Below are 21,630 nucleotides of genomic sequence, written 5' to 3'. Positions count from 1 at the left end.
ACACTCTACCATTCCTTTCCTTGGCACCTACTAAGTTTAAAATGTTTGATTTTTATATTAACTCCTTTTTTAATGGTATAGTAATTTGCTCCCTTTATTCCAGTCTGCTGATCTTGCAGATGGTAGATTTGAGAAGAATTGTGTTATAAAGTATTGGGAGAATTTATGTAGAATTTCAGGGCAAGAAAAGGAGAAGGGATAATTTTTGCATTCGCTTTGTAAAAGAGGCATAATAAAAATATATTTGTATATATATACATGTGTGTGTACACATGACTATGTACATACTCACATCATGTATTAACACATTAAGAGAAGATATGTGAATTTCATATATTTATGATGCTATCACTCAGCCTTAGGAGAAGTTTTCGCAATAAATCTTGACCAGGGTAAATGAGCTAAGAATATCATCACAAAGTGGACCAGATTGCACTAGTTTTAAACAATGTTGATGTGAAGAAAAGGGCAACTGGGTTACTGACAAAATTAATGAACTTTAAAGTCTACGTAAGAAAAATCACTGGACATTTTATGAAGAGAAAGATTGTCAACTCTGGTTGTAATCATATATTTGTGAAGACCGGGAAGAAAAGGTCACAAAAGGAAAACTGATAGTACTTACCAGAGAAACATATTTGACTTGACGCAATGTTCTTGTAGATTGGGCTCTTACTTTGAAATTGATAACTTCACTTGTGTTGCAGTTAATATCCATGCTGAAATATTTCTGTTAGAGGGAAATCAAAACTGTTAAAGATTGGGGTCCAACATAGAAAACTCAGTTCTTATTATACAGATTTAGTAAAGAACTATGAATTATTAATGAATATTGACTATAGCGATCATTGAAAGATAATTTTACTATCTTGTGAGGACAGTTGAGGAGAAATACATGATACACAGATCCCTACAGTTTGTTGGGCAAAAAAATGTAATTTCATCTACCTTCTAGTAGAAAGAAAGAAATTGTAGAAAACTTTTAACATGCTTTATAATGAGATAATTTATAAAAATCCAGTCCAGTCTGGAAATGAATTTTTGTGTACCCTCCTTTTGTTTAAACATTGAAACTGTTTAGTCAAAACTTGAGTTGTTACATCTTTGGATGGTTCTTCTTTTATTAGAAATGTAAAAGTCGTCTATTATAATAAACACAACAAAAGAGTTATTTTATGATCATATAGGATTTTTCACAAAATATTAATATGAATTAATTTTAATAAAGCTCATGTTAAGCAAATCTTTACTGAGGCCTTTGAAATATAAAATACAGAAACAATCTTTCATTTTGCTGAATTTGTAGTATTAATTCTAGCCTTGTATTACAATTACAATTGAGTTAGGAAAACTTATCATACTTTTTTGACCAAGAGATAGCATCCCCCAAGTGGCCATCTTTTATGCATCCTATTGATATTCTGACTTAAAATATAAAGGGAGGGGAAAAAAAGCCATATGGAACATATTTCAGGTCAAAATGAAATTAAGCTCTGTGGCAATAACAAGAAGATAATTATCTCATAATATTTTTACTACTTTTGTTATATTTTTAATAAACTAGAAATTCAGTGGAAAAAAAACAATTAGGAAGTATTTCCCAGTGAACCTTGACACTTTAAGGACATGTTGAGTTGAGTTTAGACTGAAGTACTGACTTAGAGGTACTAAACATCCAGATTTGGATCTTAGCTTGGCTACTGCACCAATGTGATAGAACCTTGTAATTGACACTTTCCATCAATAAAATGGTGATAACAATGATAATTCTTAAAAGGTAAATTGAATAACATCATTTATCTAGTTAATGCTTCATTGGTTTCCCATGCCCTTAAAACAAAATGCAAATTCATACTATTGCCTCTGAGGCTGAAACTGTGCCCTAATAATGCTCCCTCCTCATCTGTGTAGCTTTGAAAAGGATAGAAAATAATATAATTCAAAAAGGTTAAAAATTTAGGAGCTATTTATAAGAGGAAAAGATTATCTGAAAATAATGACATTCTAAACATAGAACCTAGGTTTAAAAATACCAACAAGTGCAGCAATAGTAAGGTGTATATTCAGCAAGTTCACCTGAGAAGTAATATCAGGAATCAAATAACATGCACGAATATCATTACAGTGAGTCAGGGATTCTTCTCATTGTGGAGGATGAGTAGTCTTTTAAAAGTCATGAAGAACAGACAAGAGTAGGTCTACATAGCTTTATATAAGGTGATTATATACTTTTGTAATCCAAAGCCATGTACTTTTAAGAGTGAAATGGTACTATTAATAATAGGTTGAGATATCAGGTGTACCCAATGGAATACCCCTGAACAGATTTCAAAATATTTTCAACTTAATATAACTGTCTCCCTAACCCTTAGTGACTAATGAGACCCTTTCTAAGGGATGCCCTACCCAGTATTGCTGGGCGTATGTCACAGAATGAGGAAGTGACTGGTTCTTGCTACAAGCAAACTTTATAACCTACAGTGGCTTTCACCTTGTGCTCAGTTATGATTCATTCATCTTACTGAACATCCCAGGCCTTGCTAACTAGGACTGCAGGCCTACCTCGTTTTATTGAACTTCACAGATACTGTACAATCAAAGGTTTGTGGCAACCCTGAAATGAGTAAGGCTATCACCATCATTATTCCACTGGCATTTGTTCATTTTGAGTTACATTTTGTGTCACATTTTGATAATTCTCATAATAGTTAAAGCTTTTTTGCTACTGTTATATTTGTTTTGGTGATCTGTGATCAGTGATCTTTGATGTTAATATTATAATTGTTTTTGGGTGCTGCAAACAACTCATAAAAGATGGTGAACTTAAGAAATGTGTGTTCTGACTGCCCTACTGACCAGACATCTTCTGTCATCTCTCTCCCTCTCCTCAGATCTCCTTATTCCCTGAGACACAATATTGAAATTAGGGCAATTAATAACCCCAAAATGTCCACTGAATGTTCAAGTGAAAGGAAAAGTTGGGAGTTCCTGTAGTGGCGCAGTGGTTAATGAATCCAATTAGGAACCATGAGGTTGCAGGTTCGATCCCTGGCCTTGCTCACTGGGTTAAGGATCTGGTGTTGCCGTGAGCTGTGGTGTGGGTCACAGACGCGGCTTGGATCCCGTGTTGCTCTGGCTCTGGCATAGGCCAGTGGCTACATCTCCAATTAGACCCCGAGCCTGGGAACCTCCATATGCCGCAGGAATGGCTCGAGAAAATGCGAAAAGACAAAAAAAAAAAAAAGAAAAAAGAAAAAAAAGAAAGGAAAAGTTGCAGGTCTCTCTAGTTATTTATTCATTTATTTATTTATTTTCTATTTTAAGGCTGCCCTCACAGCATATGGAAGTTCCCAGGCTAGAGGTCGAATTGGAGCTGTAGCTGCTGGCCTACACCACAGCCACAGAAATGTAGAATAGAGCTGCATCTGTAACCTACACCACAGCTCAAGGCAACACCGGATCCTTAAACCCCTGAGAAAGGCCAGGGATCAAACTCACATCCTTATGGATACTAGTCAGGTTTGTTATTGCTGAGCCATGATGGGAACTCCCACAAGCCTCTCACTTTAAATCAAAATTTATAAATGATTAAGCTGGAGTTCTCATCGTGGCGCAGTGGTTAACGAATCCGACTAGGAACCATGAGGTTGCGGGTTCGGTCCCTGCCCTTGCTCAGTGGGTTAACGATCCGGCGTTGCTGTGAGCTGTGGTGTAGGTTGCAGACGCGGCTCGGATCCTGCGTTGCTGTGGTTCTGGCATAGGCCGGTGGCTGCAGCTCTGATTAGACCCCTACCTAGCCTGGGAACCTCCATATGCCTCGGGAGCGGCCCAAGAAATAGCAAAAAGACAAAAAAAAAAAAAAAAAAGATTAAGCTTAGTGAAGAAGGTGTGTCAAAAGCCAAGACAGGTCAAAAGCTAGGCTTCTTATGCCAAACAGTTAGCCATGTTGTAAATGTAAAGGAAGAGTTATTAGAGGAAATTAAAAATTCTACTACAGTGAATAGCCTATTGCTGATTAGGAGAAATTTTTAGTGGTCTGGATTGAAGATCAAACCAGCCACAACATTTTCTAAAGTCAAAGCCTAATCCAGGACAAGATCTGACTATCTTCAATTCTAGGAAGGCTGAGAGAGGCAAGGTAGCTACAAAAGGAAAGTGTGAGTAGGAGATGTTGGTACACAAGGTTTAAGAAAATTGTACAATGAAGCAGCACATGCTGATTTAGAAGCTGTAGCAAGTTATCCAGAAGATCTAGCTAAGATCATTCATGAAGGTGACTACACTAAACAATAGATTTTCTTTTCTTTTTTTTTTTTTTAAGCGCCATACCCACAGCATATGGAGGTTCCCAGGTCAGGGGTCAAATCAGAGCTGTACCTGCTGGCCTACACCACAACCATAGCAACACCAGATCCGAGCCATGTCTGTGACCTACACCACAGCTCATGGCAATGCTGGATCATTCACCCGAAACAACGGATTTTCACAGGAGATAAAACTACCCTCTATTGGAAGAAGACACCATTTAGGACTTTCATAGCTAGAGAGAAGTCAATGCCTGGCTTCAGAGCTTCAAAGGGCAGGCTGCCTCTCTTGTTAGGGGTTAATGTAGCTAGAAAGTTTAAGTTAAAGCCCATGTTACTTTATCATTCTGAAAATCCTAGGGCCCTTGAGAATTATGCTAAATCTACACTACCTGTGCTCTATAATGAGACAACAAAGCCTGGGTGACATCTGTTTACAATGCTGTTTACTGAATAGTTTAAGCCCATTGTTGAGATCTACTGCTCAAAAAAAAAGATTCTTTCAAGATGTTACTGCTCTTTGAAAAGGTACCTGGTCACCCAAGAGCTCTGACAGAGATGGACAATGAGATTCATATCATGTTCACGCCTGCTAACACAACATGCATTCTTCAGCCCGTGGATCAGGGAGTAATTTTCACTTCCAAGTTTTATGATTTTAGAATATACTTAAGGAGTTCCCACTGTGTCACAGTGGGTTAAGAGTCTGATTACAGCAGCTGAGGTCACTGTGGAGGTCGAGGTTTGATTTCTGGCCTGGTGCAATGGGTTAAAGTATCTGGCATTGCTGCAGCTGCAGCATAGGTGGCAGCTGTGGCTTGGATTCAATCCCTGGCCCAGGAACTTCTGTATGCCAAGGGTGTGGCCATATAAATAAACAAATAAATGAGTGCTAAACAAAGATAGAAATGATGCTGACAATGTTGTCTTTCAAATACTCTTGGGCTAAAAAAACAGCAATTTAAGCAAACATTTAATAAATTGCTCAGTGTATTTAAAGTGTTTTGAAAGGTCTACAGAAATCTGGTGTTTCTTTCTTGAAATAATGCCAATGTTTTAATGGATAATATGACCTATTTATTTAGGAAGCAGGAACCTCAGTTGCAGACTGACTACTAGTTATTCATGATCAGACTCAGATACTTATTTCCTTTATTTAACAAGAAAGGAAGTGAGAGGTGGGATAAGATGGATGTACTAAAAGTTACATTTTGTTCATTTTAAAGGCCAAAGAGAGAAATATCACATTGCTAGAAATTTCATAGCTGAAGAGGAACCCAAGTCTACATGATTTCACAATACAAACTCTTACCTACAATCTATAGTTCCTTGAAGAGTCATAAAGAGTGAAGGAAAGTTAGGATTGTAGAAATTCTCCATTTTAGAGTTGAGAAGCCTGCTGTGGCCTAGAGCGGTCAGAGGGTTAGCTCAAGGTCACACAGTGAGTAACTGCACTTTTTAAAGAAAGAAGATTACTCATTTTATGCAACATGTGCTATTTCATCTACATAATTCTTCTTTTATTGTATTTGCTTATAGTAATTATATCATTAATCAGAATGATACAAGAAAGAAATAGCAATAATTCAAGGCAAAGTTCCATAGAGGCATTTTTGAAATCATAAAGAAATCATAAATCATAAAGAAAAGTCATATTCAAAGAAATCAGTGTAGCCAGATATGCTGTGTGGTTATTAGTTTGGTCATTACAACAACTTAATCTTATAAAACAGTGAAGTTTAAAATGTTACCAAAGATATTATTTCAATAATCTGTGTTATTACAAAATATTATAACAAATCTAGTAAGCTGTTACAGGATTTGGTTTGGGATATAACCATAATAAATTATGCCCCATTGTCCCTATTCTCTACCTATCTGTATCTTTTCTTTCCCTCTATCTTTTCCTTTCTTAAAAAAAAAAAAAAAAGTGTTAACCTTGTTACTTCTTACTTATAGCCTACCAAAACTTTCACTTATTTATTTTTCTCAAATCTGTATTTCTCACTGTGTCTCTATTTCCAAATAGAAAGCCCAGGTATGTTTTCCTTTTTTTGTCATATCTTTATATATTACAATTGAAAATGTACCTTTATCCTCTCTTAAACATTTAGTCCTTTGGGATTTCTCTTCTATTACTGGTAACAAAACTTTAATCATTCTATCAGTTAAATTTCTGATTGGAAATGATTATAGACAAAAGTTCTAAATTCATGCTATCAGTTAAGTTTCTCTTATGAACAATGACTGATTTGAGTAGAAAAGAACTTTTTAATCTGACACTAGTTTGTGACCACATAGTTGGAAGGATGGAAATAATTACAGACAAAAGTTCTAAAATATCTCTCTGCCCCCAGATTATACTACCTCTGCTAAGGTTGCCAAAGTGCTCATCATTGCATGAAAACATGAGTCAGAAACTTGGCCAGGTTGGCTCAGCAAAGGAATGTGAATGTTCGCACTGCAGATGCAGGAAATTACAACAATTCCCTTGAAGCTGGGAACCATAGGACCACACTGCCTCCGTGAATATCTATATGAACAAAATGAATACTTGAGGCACTTAATCCGATTCTGAATGTTAGCAGTGCATGTGTAAATCTCATTAGAAGTACCTAAATCATATTCTGAATTTTAACTACAAGGAGCCTGGTTATGGAGTGTATAGTTTTCCGGGAGATATTGAAGAGAAAACACACTAGTAAGATCTTAGAAAGAAAGGTGAGTGTGTTAATTCATAGCACCTATCAAAGTTCTCCTTTCAGTGTTAGAATCATATCTGACTGCTTCCTTCACTTGCTCACCTTTGTCCTAAAAGGCACTAAACCCCATACATTCTTCCCTCATCATTTCTCACATAACTACCAGTTTCTTTCATTTCTACTACTTCTCCCTAAGTCCTTTTGAACAGATTCCCATCCTATTGCAAAAGCATCATGATCTAGAATTTTATCCATAAAGTAATTTCACTACATTACCCCTTAAGAATCTTTAATGATTTGACATTTTCAAAGAAACGTCTGAAACCACCCCTCCCATCATCATACTCTAGAATTTCTAGGTTAATGCACATACCCAACTGCTGGAGCAGCCCCCCCACCAATCTAACACCCTGGGTGGACCTTTCTTCCTTAAACCCTGAGGAATTATAGAGTTACGTATTGTTCTCTTTGGTTTAATTAACTACATCTATGAGAAACCTAAAAGACTAGATCATGAGTCTTTGAACCTTGCACATTAACTTCTTTATGAGTGACATGCTCAAAGTATACATGAAATATCTATGGAGAAATAAATACATGATGTTGCTAACCTTGCAATATTTTCCTAAACCCTGACAGCAAAATCTTAAACCATAAATTTTGTAATGACCATTATGCATATTAAATTTAGTGACTACTGCTTAAGGAATTGTATCATTGTGCATTTGTCCTTTATACATTTTTAAAAGTTGATATCATTAAGACATAAATATATCAAATAAGTGTTTTTGCCTTTACAGTTTAAGACCTTTGTAGTAATTACACAGGATAGTAACTATCCTATTCCTTTTGTATTATTCTTCTTTAGCTCAGAAACCTCTGTGATGCCTCTTCCTTGATAATTTTCTATTGCATATATTTTAGTCTTGTAATTTTAGTGGGCTTTCTTAGAGTGCATTTTTCCTTTCATTTTGTGATCACTGGATTGTGGTTTATGTCTCAAATAAAGTAGTCCACCTCTGAGTCAAAGGTTTTGATTTTCACAGTAATGCTGTGTTCAATAAATCCCTCTTACATTAGTCAGTTATACCATAGACTCGGTGACTTAGCAGACGTTTTTCCTCAGTTCTGGAGGCTGGAAAGTCCAAGATCAAGGGACTGGACAGTTCCATTCCTGAGGAGGGCCCTCTTTCTGGCTTGCAGACAGCCGCCTTCTGCTGTGTCCTCACATTTGAGAGCTCTGATTTTTCCTCTTCTAATGTGCTTCTACTCCTGTTATAGGGGCCCATGACCCCCTCTAAACCCAATCATCTCTCACAGGCCCCACATGGAGACGCTATGTCACTCAGGTGTTTAGGGCTTCAAACATTAATTTTGGAGGGACACAAACATTCAATCAATAACACCTCCCCAATGTTGACTTTAACTGGAAATTGGACATTGAAAATACTTACATATTATTCTAATGTGGTTGTGTATATCCTGGAAATTTAAGTACAGCATTTTGAAGATCTTTATCTAAGGGAATGACACAATAATATTTGTGGAGTTCAGTCAGGCAGATTAAGTTTAAAATAAATGCCTTGTGTTATCTAAAGAGACAGGTCCAATGGCTATTTGGATATATGGCTCTGGGGCTGAGGTCTGAGCTAATGGTATGTGTTTACTATTCATGAGAATACATGCTCTGTTGAAGCTATAGATATCTCTAAACTTGTACTGGAAAATATGCTTAGAATGAAAAAAAGGATTGACACCATAAACCCTAGGGAAAATCAATGTCATGTCCCATTGTCCCACGGCATAAAATGCAAAATCTGTCTGAGAATGTATTTACAAGTTTATGTAATTGTTAATTTTCTTTTTTGACACTACAAATAGAATGTAACTTTTCCTTCAAGGTATTTCCTTTAAATTCTTTTTTCTAAAAGTGACTTCAGAAAAACAAGTCACAATTATGTCTTTCATTATGGAATCTTACCTTTTCTCTTGCTGAAAATTTTCTTTATTATATTATCATGTGTGGCTTCTGATTAGTATGCAATTTTCGAATTTCTCAGACCTTACTGTTTTTTGGGTTTTTTTTGTTTGTTTGTTTGTTTTTTGTCTTTTTGCTTTTTCTAGGGCTGCTCCCATGGCATATGTAGGTTCCCAGGCTAGGGGTCGAATCAGAGCTGTAGCTGCCAGCCTACACCAGAGCCACAGCAACGCGGGATCAGAGCCACATCTGCAACCTACACCACAGCTCATGGCAATGCCAGATCCTTAACCCACTGAGCAAGGGCAGGGATTGAACCCGCAACCTCATGGTTCCTAGTGGGATTTGTTAACCACTGAGCCATGATGGGAACTCCGACCTTACTGTATTGATACAGAAAATTGTATTTCCTATTCTAATCACTAGGTGAATTTCGATCCTCCTGTCTATGGAGCAAGCAGAATACCAGTAGTCAAAATCGTTTAAGAAAAAAGGATTTCAGGGTCAGTGTTGCTTGAACTAAGGGGACTGCAAATAAAGCCAGTCCTTTGGGAAGGTTAACCAAGGGATAGTATGACTAATATCTCATGGACAAGGGTATTGGGAGTTTACTAATGAACGTGTCTTCAGTGGAGTCATAATGAATGAAGGCAGGCCATGGTCAACTGAGCAGTGAACTGGGTAAGGAAGTGCAGATACTTAGGACAGACCAATCTTCCAACAAACTTACTTGTGTGTAAACAGATGAGGAGAGATGGCAGAGTGGGAAAATTTTAAGGAATAATGGTTTAAAATTTTATTTGCTCTGTTTAAATTTAGTGGATTTTGTTTCTTTGCTCACTTATTTGTCCCAATTTTTTTTTTTTTAATGTGGGAAGATACTTTAGTATGATAGCAGTATCCAGCTGCGGGTGGCTCAAAGAGAATTTATTTGTATTTCAAATATTAGAGGTTTTTTGGGTAATTTCCAGTTCCATAAACACTCTTTGGATGCCCTGGATATATAGAATAAATGCATCTTTTGACAATGTTTTTTTTTTTTTCTATCAATTGTACACTATTTCCAGGCAAATGCTGCTCTTTAACCTATCCTCAATCCTGTGGAATCAAATTAATTGGATGAGTTGGATGAATCCAGTTAATCATTGGTATTAATTGAAATTCCACTCAAGTAATTATGATTCCATGAAAATTAATTTCTGATATTCTGGAGTTCCTGCTGTGGCTCAACGGGTTAAGAACACAATACTGTATCTCTGAGGATGTAAATTCAATCCCTGGCCTCACTCAGTGAGTTAATGATCTGGTATTGCTGCAAGCTGTGGTGTACGTCTCAGATATGGCTCGGATCCTGTGTTACCAGGGCTGTGGCATAAGTCTGCAGCTGCAGCTCTGATTAGACTCCTAGGCCAGGAAATTCCATATGCTGCAGGTGAGGACATAAAGAGAAAAAAAAGAATTAATGAAGTTCCTCTGGGGAGGGTTTGCCCAGGCATATTATTCAATAGTACATACTAATTTTTTAAATGCATACATAATATGGGTCATGAACAAAGTTTGTTTAAATCCTAATATACATATGCACTCAAGATATACTTCTGAATCAGCACATAGAACATCCAATTTAGCATCTTTGCAAAACATTTACAAACTGAGAAAAAGATGCCTAGTAAATTTGAATGTTCCTTTTAAAATTACTAGATCATGATGATTTTAGAAATATGACTTCTGACAAAGAATTTTAGAAATTGAATATTATGCATAGTGATTTGTTTCATTATAAGATATTGTCCCATTTTTATTGCACATGTTAAAAACTAGCAAATTAAAATGATATTGCTTCTTTGAAAAAAGATCTTCTGATTAGTACTCATGTTGAAATTCCAAGTGCTCATCATTATTGCATTACTTGATAAACACAGATTTGAAATGCAAAGTTATAGTTTGTTTGAAATGATGAAATGAGACAGGTACTTGTATTCATACTAAGATAGCTTTGGGTATTATGCAATAAACCACATAATATATTTTGTTATTCTGGCTACCAATAATTCTCTATAAAAGAGTACAATGAATTTGGGGAATTTTGATAAATTTGCTTATTTTATAGTAATAATCAGATAATAATTAACCTTGAAAAATTTCATGCTCCTTCCAATTATGGTTGCAAACAATTTACTATTCATGCATAGTCAATAAACATTGACAGAGACATGGGAATAATCAGAAGAAATAGCATATGCTGCCTGCTTTAGAAGAGTTTGTTCTATTAGTATAGAAAGATCTGGAAACAAGAAATTGCTATTCTACAGTGCCATGAACAAAGTGCTGTCAAAGCCCAGAAAAGGAATTCTGCCTGGGTCAGAAGGTGGGAGAAGTTAGCAAGATGAGGATTTATAAAAGAAAATATTTTAATTGAGTCGTAAAGATGAATAATAGCATTTTGCCCAAAGTGAAAAAAGGGGAGAACATTACACACATAGAAGTAAAAATCAATCCTCATTCAAATCCAAAGAATAGAAATGAACTTTTGAGAAGACCCAATAGGCAATATATTTTATCCCATTTTTCAAAGTGATAAAAGCAAATCTGGATGTAGCTATTTAATCTACAGAATTATGTTTGCTTTCTAAAAGAAAGGAAAAGGAAGAAAGAATGGAAAGAGGTAGAGAGTAAAGGAGGAAAGAGGGAAGTAAGAGAAGAAAAAAATTGTGTGCTTGGGTCTTTCTATGGATTAAGAATTACTGACAGGGCTTTATAAATAATGTCTTAAATTGGTTTTTCCAAACCAGCAGATACTGTCCTCCACTCAGTGGTGGTATTCAATGCAAGATGGTAAAACCAAGTTCTCTGGATTTGAAGGCAATGTTAATCACTTTGTGTGTGTGTGTGTGTGTGTGTGTGTGTTATTAATTAGTCACCAAATGCTAATTAATAAGATAGCCTTCCCTATAGGTGGAATAATGCAATATGAAATTATCTATCTACCATTATTTGAAGGACATAGAAAACATCCCCACAATCATAAGATACCTACATCGACAGTCTGCCAAGGTAGCCAACATTTTGAAGTTAGAAAATGTATTAGGTCTTATAAAATACCATTTTTGAAAATTATGTTCCAGATATTGAAAGGCATAATATATCATTTCTTTTAACTCTGTAGTAAGAGAGAAAGAGTGTGGTGTTTGTGTGTGTCTGAGCCTGCACTTGGGCTAGGGTTTATGGTAAAGAGAGGGAGGATCAATTATCTAAAGTCGAAGTGACCTCAGCTTGTAGCATTCTTTTGTAGTTTTCTAGGAGCTGGCATCTGAAAGTTATACTCCTAGCAAAAAAACAGAGCAACAAGAAAGGTTTTAAAAAACATGAAGAGATTCCAGAAGAACAGACAGAAAGGTAACCCTGACTTCATATATGACTAATCTTTGTCATATAAAATTACCTTAGACACACATTGTAAGGCCAAATAGTTGACTCTATTTCCTTTTTCTTTCTTTTTTTTTCTTGGCTGTGCCAGTAGCATGCAGAAGTTCTTGGACCATGGATCAAACCCACGCCACAGCAATGACAACGCTAGCTCCTTAACCCACTGAGCCACTACGGAACTCCATCCTTTTTAATTAAGTTTAACAAATATAATGATAATAGACATATAATCTTAATAGAAGAAATGTTTACAATATGGATTGTGTAACCATGATCAAAACATGATCCAAAAGCCCTTGGAATGCATTAAGAAAACTTTCAGATGTAAAAAGAAACTTCCACACTTCATAATTTTTACTAATAGCCATCATTTTTTATTCCTTGAACTTTCCAAATTGGTTTCCCCTTGGATCTTGAAAAATCAATTAAAAAACAATGATATTATTTAAAGTGGAAGGGCAAGGGGAAATTTACTTGGCATGTTGTTAATTATGAACTTAAAAACAAAAATAAGTTATAAATTACATAATCTTCCTTGCCTTTCATTAAAATAAAATGTGACCTTGCTCCTACCAAACACAAACCCTTGTTCTTGCGTCCTGGAACCCTCTTGATCTTGCATTCAAAAGCATGATTTCCTGCAGTTACCCCCTCCTTTCCTTTAGCTCATCATGTCGTTTCCATCATCATTCATAGATATTTTACAAAAACAATCTTGACAAGATTACCTCCATTACATTTACTCTTGCATCTATGCAGCCCATCCTCTGAGTCTCCTACTCTTCTAAAATTACTTCTGTTATGGTCACTAACTGCAATCTTGTACAACATTGTACTTGGCTCTGTACTTTTCTTAACTGCCTTTCTCTCACATTCTTATTTGCTATTTTCTCCTCTTCAAACAGACCTTGGTAACATTAGAGTACCTGAGAGCAGACCTATTTTCTAATGCCTCTCTTCTCTGTTTTTAGGTGTTTTCACTCAATCCAATGGCTTTAAGTATTATCTATTGCTAACGAATGTTAATTTTCAACTCTGGTCTTGATCTCTCTTCTGATCTTAAGACTCTTACATCCATCATCTTATTCAAAAAAAGTCACTCTGAATATCAAAAAGAATCTTAAGCATAATATATTCAAATTAGAACTCTTTCCTCCTCCCAAAATCTGTTCCTTCCTCTCAAGGGGTCTCAAGTCAGACTGAAGCCAAAGACTATGAGTCATTCTTGAATCAACCTTTTCCTTTGTTAAACTTACTGCAATTTCACATCCAATCCAATAAGTACAGTTGTGTTTTCTAAGTTTTTTCACTTTTCGTCTTTGGATTTCTCTAGCAACCTCACTTGTACCACTACAACAGTATCCCAATTGTTATTCCTGGTTCTAATTTTGCCCTCACTATCAATTCAGCAGACAGATGCATTTACAATTGTAAATGAGATCATGTGGGCCTTCTGTTTAAAAACAAATAAGCAGAAATACAAAACAGAAATAGACTCACAGATAGAAAATAAACTTATGGTTACTGAAGGGGAAAGGAGGAGAAGGATAAATTAGGAGTTTGGGATTTATATATACACACCACTATATATGAAATAGAAAATCATCAAGGACCTGCTGTATAGCACAGAGAACTATAATAGATATCTCATAATAACTAATAATGGAAAAGAATCTATCTATAGAACTTAATCACTTTTCTGTACACCTGAAACTAACACAACATTGTAGATAAACTATTTTTCAATAATTGTTAATAAATAGACATATAAAATCAAAATGATTTCCCATGACCTTCAAGACTATAAATGTTTGTGTGCAACCAGTGTTTCCAAACTCTTCTCCAGAGCTCTTCCTTGTCCAGTCTCTACAGTTTTGCGAGACTGCTCGTTGCAATTGCTATGGCCTGTTGGGAAATCTCTTCAACAGACTATTCCCATGATTAGTTCATTCTCCTCCTCTATGTCTCATCTCAAAGAAGATTGATCTAATCTTTCCCAGCCATATTCTCTAAAAGCGTTTTCAAATCTTCCTACTTTGGTCATGCTCTGGCGTATGCTTATGTCTTATAGCTTCCTTCCCATCCATACTAATATTGCTTATTGACTTGGCTTTATATGTTGTTATTGATATACTATCTGCATACTCCTTCTTCTCACAGAAATTTGTCCCATGAGAGTAAGAAGTTGGTAGTATGGATTTGGTTCTATCCTTAGGTTTTAGAACAGCATGTCCCACAAAGCAAATCCTCTTAAAGTGTTATTAGGTTAAAAGTAATTAGTGAGTAGATAAAATATAAATTCAATTTGCTTAAATTCATAAATGCCTGGTAAACAATGAAACAATACATAAATGATTTTAGTAATTTTTATTTTATTAGGGATATCTTATGAGTTTTTGTTGTATTTTTTTACAACTCTTGCAACTTTACACAATAAAATTATAATGTCTACACAATTTAATAAAAGTACATATTAAAAGTTAACCAAAACGATGGAGTTCCCGTCGTGGCACAGAGGAAATGAATCCAACTAGGTACAATGAAGTTGCAGGTTCGATCCCTGCCGTTGCTCAGTGGATTAAGGATCTGGCATTGCCATGAGCTGTGGTGTAGGTCACAGATGTGGCTAGGATCTGGTGTGGCTGTGGCTATGGCTCTGGTGTAGGCTGGCAGCTACAGCTCCAATTAGACCCCTAGCCTGGGAACCTCCATATGCTTCAGGTGTGGCCCTAAAAAGATACAAGATTTTAAAAAAAAAGTTAAAAAAAGTTATTTTTAATAAAAGAGTTAAATGATAAAATCTCTTCTAGGTCTGATATGATGATGTAAAGGGTTTAGCACTTTGCAAGACAGTTTGGCAGTTTTTTAAAAAGCTAAACGTATCACTTAGCATACTAACCAGCAATCCCACTCCTACATATTTTTTTTTCCTTTTTTCTTTTTTATTTAGTTTGTTTTTTTGTTTGTTTTTTTCTTAATTTTTTTCCCACTCCTACATATTTACCCAAGAGAAATAAAATTTGCATGTTCACACAAAAACTTTACACAAATGTTCATGGCAATTTCATTTTTAATAATTAAAACTGAAATAGATTAAATTTTCATTATCAATTAAATGGATTAACACATTTTTGCATAGCTACAAATGGAAACGTACTCAACAATAAAAGCAGGAATCAGAATACCAACTAGTATTAATCATTATAACTGGTAGAAGATCTAGCCAAAAAAAGTGTCTAATTCCTCTTACATAAATACCTAAAAATTGCAAACTAATCCACGGTGACAGAAAGTCAGTCAGTGGTTGCACAGGAATAGAATAACAAAGCATGAGGAATGTTTTGAGTGTGATAGGAATGTATCCTGGAATTCCCTCTGTGGCTCTGAAGTTGATGAACCCAACTAGGTTCCATGAGGATGCGGGTTCGCTCCCTGCCCTCACTCAATGGATTAAGGATCCGGCATTGCTGTGAGCTGTGGTGTAGGTCTCATATGTGGCTCAGAACCCACATTCCTGTGGCTGTGGCTAGGCCAGCAGCTGTAGCTCTGATTTGACCCCTGGCCTAGGAATTTCCATGATTTTTGTTCCACGAGCATATACACATGTCAAAATTCATCTAATTGTATAATTTGTATCTGGACAGCTTATTTTACACAACATATTTTATATTAAAATTGAAAAAATGGATGAAATCTGACTGTGAAAATAAATTATCTTGATATGATTATGAATCTCTTGAATGGAAAGTAAACTTCAAGAACAAACTGTTCATTATTAGTACTAATGCATGTTCCCAAAGAACATGGTGATAAGTATTTATGATCCAATACACTTTTTTGTGTTTTAGACACATATTCCCACGTTCATATGATATTTGTTCTATTCTAAAAATCTTTCTCTAAGTAGATCAGACCTTAACTCAGTAATTGTAACTCATTTGTCAGTCAGGAGAAAAGTATATTTTCTATTTAAAGTATAGTTATCCTGCCCTCTAAGCAATTTGCATTAATTTCTCTTTGACAGCTTGATTCCATCTGCCATCAATGATTCCAAAGAGAAATTATTTAGTTATGAGAGCTCTCGGTACATAATTATTTTTAAAATTATAACAATTTAACGAAATCTGATAAATCCATATAATCAAAAGATATATTCAGCATTTTCTCAAAAATTGTTTCATATTAAATTATTTGCTTAATACATGTTGCTCTAATATAATTCTTCATATGTGTGTAATTTTTTCCATTAAATTTGTTTTAATGTTTTTCAATACCACATGATAGATAAAACATTAAAGTAGAATCCTTTCTGTAAAATAATGTACAATTAAATCGTTGGTAAGGAAGAAATAATATAATAAAATTTTTAGAAAACACAAAAACTCATTTGTTAACTGCTTTACTAGGTCATATTTATTCATCTCAGTGATAGGAACACGAAGAAGAAAGCGTAGAACCTCTGTCTTTGGTGACAAAAGAGTGCATGTTCAATGAACATTACTTATAATAATAACTGTGAAAAAATATGTGTGAAGATAGCTGAGCATAATAATTAAAAACGCAGTAAGAAAAATCTGAATTTCTATCACTGCCCTAATATTTTGTGTAAGTTACTTAATGTGTCAGGTATCAGTTCCTTACCCTAAAAGTGTGACTAATAATACCTTCCTCACAGCTAAGGACTAGTAAGGAAAGGTTCACCAATCCCTGCCCAATTCTCTGCATATAGGAAAAGATCAATACACTTTATCCCTTGTCGTCTCTAAGCTCTCAGAGGGAGAAATGGTTTATTGTCCTGTCCATAGTACTTAACACAGAGCTAGCCATGTTGAAAGTGCTCAATAAGTCCTTGTGTCATGAATTACAGAACTAGTATATTTGCAGATCTTTAAAAAAGTTATTATTAGTATTGTTATTGAGGTATAACTTATCTAAAGTAGACTAATCTTAGCTACATAATTTGTTTTTTAAATAAAAATTAATATAGTTGTATAACCACTATCCACATGAAAATACAGAACATTTCAACATTTTAAAAGTCTCTTCAGTGCCTTTTTATTCAACATCTTCCAAAGGCAGCCACTATTTGTTCTTTTTCACATTTGCTGACATTTTCTATTTGGATAATTCACTTAAATGCCACCATAGAGTATGGAATCTTTTGTCCCATCCTTTTTTTCTACAATATCATGTCTGTAAGAGTCATCATTCTGTCACATGAGGTAACAGTTCATTCCTGTTCATTGTTATGAAATATTCCATTGTTTAGCTATCTATAGTCTCTTGGTGGAAAAGTTGTTTCCAATTAGGATTGTTACGGATAAAATTTCCATCAGCATTCTTTTACCTGCCTTTTGATGACACACCACTCCTTTCTTGTGAGGGTACATACAATATTGGCAGATCATGAGATAAATGTATATTTAGCTTTAGTAGATATTTCCAAAAGTTTTACAAAATAGGTGCCTCATTGAGATAGGAGATAGATGAGCTGCAGGCAGAGCAGTTACAATCTGTCTCCTGCTGACACTTTGAGATAAGACACCAGCAGGATCATTGGCCTCAAGAGGGTAAAAGACCAAGTGACCACATTTTTCTAATTTTTGTAGTTAAGGGAATTTTCCAGTCTGACACATGTGCAGAGAAGGTCCTCAGTCTAGACGATGAGCCAGAAGAAGGAGGAAATGCCAGCCCAAATAAGTCCTACCAACCTCTCAGAAACTCATGCTGGAATCCATCTTGGCTGAGAAATGTGTGTACCACCAGGGAGGACCCTGAGCTGGACAAAATATGGTCACAAGCAAGATGATTGGCCAGAAACAGTGTAGAAGAACTGCTCCAATATAACCAATCTAAGCCACTCTGTTGGGCGCCGTTCATTCCACGAGCTTGCCAGTCACATTCTTCTGCATATACTATGATTCTGATCAATTTTGTATCTGCTTCACCATTCTGATCTCTTTGCTGAATTCATTCTTCAAAGTAGACAAGGACAGAGGTCCTCTCACTGTCAAACTTATCTTGTCACCCTGAAATCATTACAAAGAGGTATTAGTACATATGAGGGTTCTCAGTGGAGAAACTTGTTTTAACTGAGTAAATGTTTACTGAAGAAGCAATGAGCAGATAATTCTAGACAGAGATAGCAGAGAAATGCATTCCAACAAAGAACCAGGATGTGCATCACACAAAAAGTATACAACAGATTTTCATCGTCAGCAATGTTGGATAAATGAAGCATGCTTAAGCTCAAGTCTCCAGTAGGTTCTGTAGGTAACAAGATGAAAAATGTGGCATATATATCAAAACTCTGAATCGTAAAAAAAAAAAGTCTGAACAAAATTCCTTAGCTATGAAGATCTATGATTAACAAATTACTAAGCACATTCTTGGAGTGTCCATCATGGCGCAGTGGTTAACAAATCCGACTAGGAACCATGAGGTTGAGGGTTCAATCCCTGGCCTTGCTCAGTGGGTTAAGGATCCAGCGTTGCTGTGAGCTGTGGTGTAGGTTGCAGACGCAGCTCGGATCCTTCATTGCTATGGCTCTGGCGTAGTCTGGTGGCTACAGCTCAGATTAGACCCCTAGCCTGGGAACCTCCATATGCTTCTGTGGGAGCAGTCCTAGAAAAGGCAAAAAGACAAAAAAAAAAATTGCTAAGCACATTCTCATACTTTGGATCATAATAAGTTATAAAGATTTCCTTAATGTATGACTTATCAGAGTCTTGATATTACTACATTAGGATTAGCCATAAAGGCAATGAAAGGTAGCCTTTTCCAAACTTATTTTACAAGATGCACGGAGATTTTTTTTCCCATCACCATGCATCTTGTAAAATAAGTTGTTTTAAAATTCTATTGACCTGTGGTACCTTCAAGCCTGAAGGTGAATAGAGAAATAAAATAACACTTGCCAACCTAATCATTGTATCTTCCTGCACCAACCTTTTGCTCTTTAATAATGTGCATCTACAATTCAGGTATGTATTGAGCGGCTCGCCCCACGGACAGCTGCTCCCCTCCTTCGCCCAGGACCCAAGGCCCGGCTCAGCCCGGCCCAGCCCTTCGGCCAGATGGATGGACGGATATTGGCCCCGGCAGACGGACAGGCAGACGGTTGGTCGGCAGATGGACAGGCAGACGGTTGGTCGGCAGATGGACAGGCGGGTGGACGGTCGGTAGGTTGTAATATATTTTACAACTGCACATATGAAGAAAAGACTAAAAACAAGCTTTGTCAAAAGTTCTCAAGTTAATTAATATAATTTAATGGAAAAAAAAGATCACCTGTATAAAAGTGGAGAGTGCTGGCCGGAAAGACTAAGGGAAGATTAGTGGTAGTAATCTGCTTTACCTAATGGAAGGTTGACAGATGAAGTGATTAGTATTTGTGGGAGGAAGAATATAAATTATGGATTAAATACATGGAATGTTAAAGAAATATGAGCAATCTAGCTTGGCTTTAATGTTTGAAATTATATCTATATAAATTTTTATTTTTATTTTTGGCCACACTTGTGGCCAGGGATCAAACCCACACCAGAGCAGTGATCCAGAGTGCTGCTGTGATGATGCCAGATCCTTAACCTGCGGTACCACAAGGGAACTCTGAAATTATAGATTTTAAAAATAAAATCCTAAATTCTTTAATTGGAGTACTCTATCTAAGATCAGTATGAAAATGGAATCATGACACTCATCTAAGTTGAGCAGAAATAAGATAGGAGCTATGTAGGAATTCATACTGAAACAATATTTGTCATTGGTAATACAAAAGTTCAGAGACTATTGAAATATTCTGTTAGGGAGATTTAAATGCATAATCTAGGTAGCAATAATGAGAAGGTAAATCAATGAACATGTGCAATAGATGTTTTTATGGAAAAATCCATAGTCCTTAGGAAGAAGATACAAGGAGAAGATGAGCAAGAAAATGTAGCAGGGCATGTGCATTAACCTGAAAGTGTTTGGCGCTTTGTCAATGGGACTTAAAGATTGTTTTGAAGAAAATTTATCACTTGATTGTCATTTATTTGAGAGATGACTTGCATTCAGATGGATATTTCCAGCAAGAAATTGCAGTTATAGAACTTGGTAGAGAGTTGGAGTTGATGATATTGATATGTGACACATCCATATAAGAGTCTGCAAAAGCCACTGGAATGGATGTTATCATTGAGATATCTGCATATCTCCACAGAAAAATAAAAGGATATGCCAAAGAGTAGAATTTTTAGGAAATGAGTGAAGAAAGAAATTAGGAAAGGGAAAATGTGGAGAAAAATGAAAGAGGTATATAAGAAGTTACAAGGTCAAAGCCAGTGAGAAAGGCAAAATTCTGAGATAATTCCAAATAAAGCTAAGAAATGTGAGTCACCCAATATTCTCCATCACATCTCATAACCTCAATGAGCTTTCAGACTTCATATTGAGGCTTGAATAGAGGATGACCAGGAAACCATCTTGACCCAATTTTGCATATGCAAACTCTTTAGCCAACACCCCAAAGGACCATCAAGTAGGCAAGGCAAAGACAAAAAATAAGTTTGTCACCATTTACTCTCACAACTGAGTTTACTTAACTTTTCAGGATCACTGATGTCAAGCCTCAAGTTCAGTAAGTTTCTCAAGACCCTGGTGAGGTAGAATAAAAACAAGTAACTACTGTAATACAAATAGAACAACACGATCACTTTGCTCAGTGAAGAGAAGATTAAGCTAAAAGAACAAGGTTAGAAAACCAAGGAATTGTACTTTGGCCATGGCCAGAGGAAAATGAGTCTTGTGTACACAAATGTATTTAAATCAAGAAAATCAAGTTGAGCTTTTTTTCAGAAGCTTAGTACCTCTGTGCAGGGACAACAGAATCTGGGCCTATGAAAATTCCTGACAGTGCTGAAGGAGATACATGAAAAGCTTGCCAAAATCTCTAGGCGTCAAATGCTTATGAATCTCTGCAATTTGATAGGAATGAGGTAGTAGGAAGGAAAACTATATGGAATACAGTTCATGGCTTCTTACTAGCATGGAACCACTAGACTGGGAACAATGTCTCAAATGTCATTCAAAAGATAAATATAGGCCTGAAAAGATGAAAAAGCCCATTACCAAATGTTGAGAACACTTGCAGAAACTCTGACCCTGTACACTCTCTGAGTATTCTTAGTGTGACTACTTTCAGCCATAAAGACATAATAACTTTTTGATCTGAATTGGA

This window comes from Sus scrofa, chromosome 1 (assembly GCF_054392235.1).
Source record: "Sus scrofa isolate SSC_HxYL_T2T_F1_AM1 chromosome 1, Sscrofa_HxYL_maternal_Yorkshire_Landrace_v2.0, whole genome shotgun sequence".
Classification (NCBI taxonomy): Eukaryota; Metazoa; Chordata; class Mammalia; order Artiodactyla; family Suidae; genus Sus; species Sus scrofa.
Note: the sequence above shows the minus strand (reverse complement) of the source record.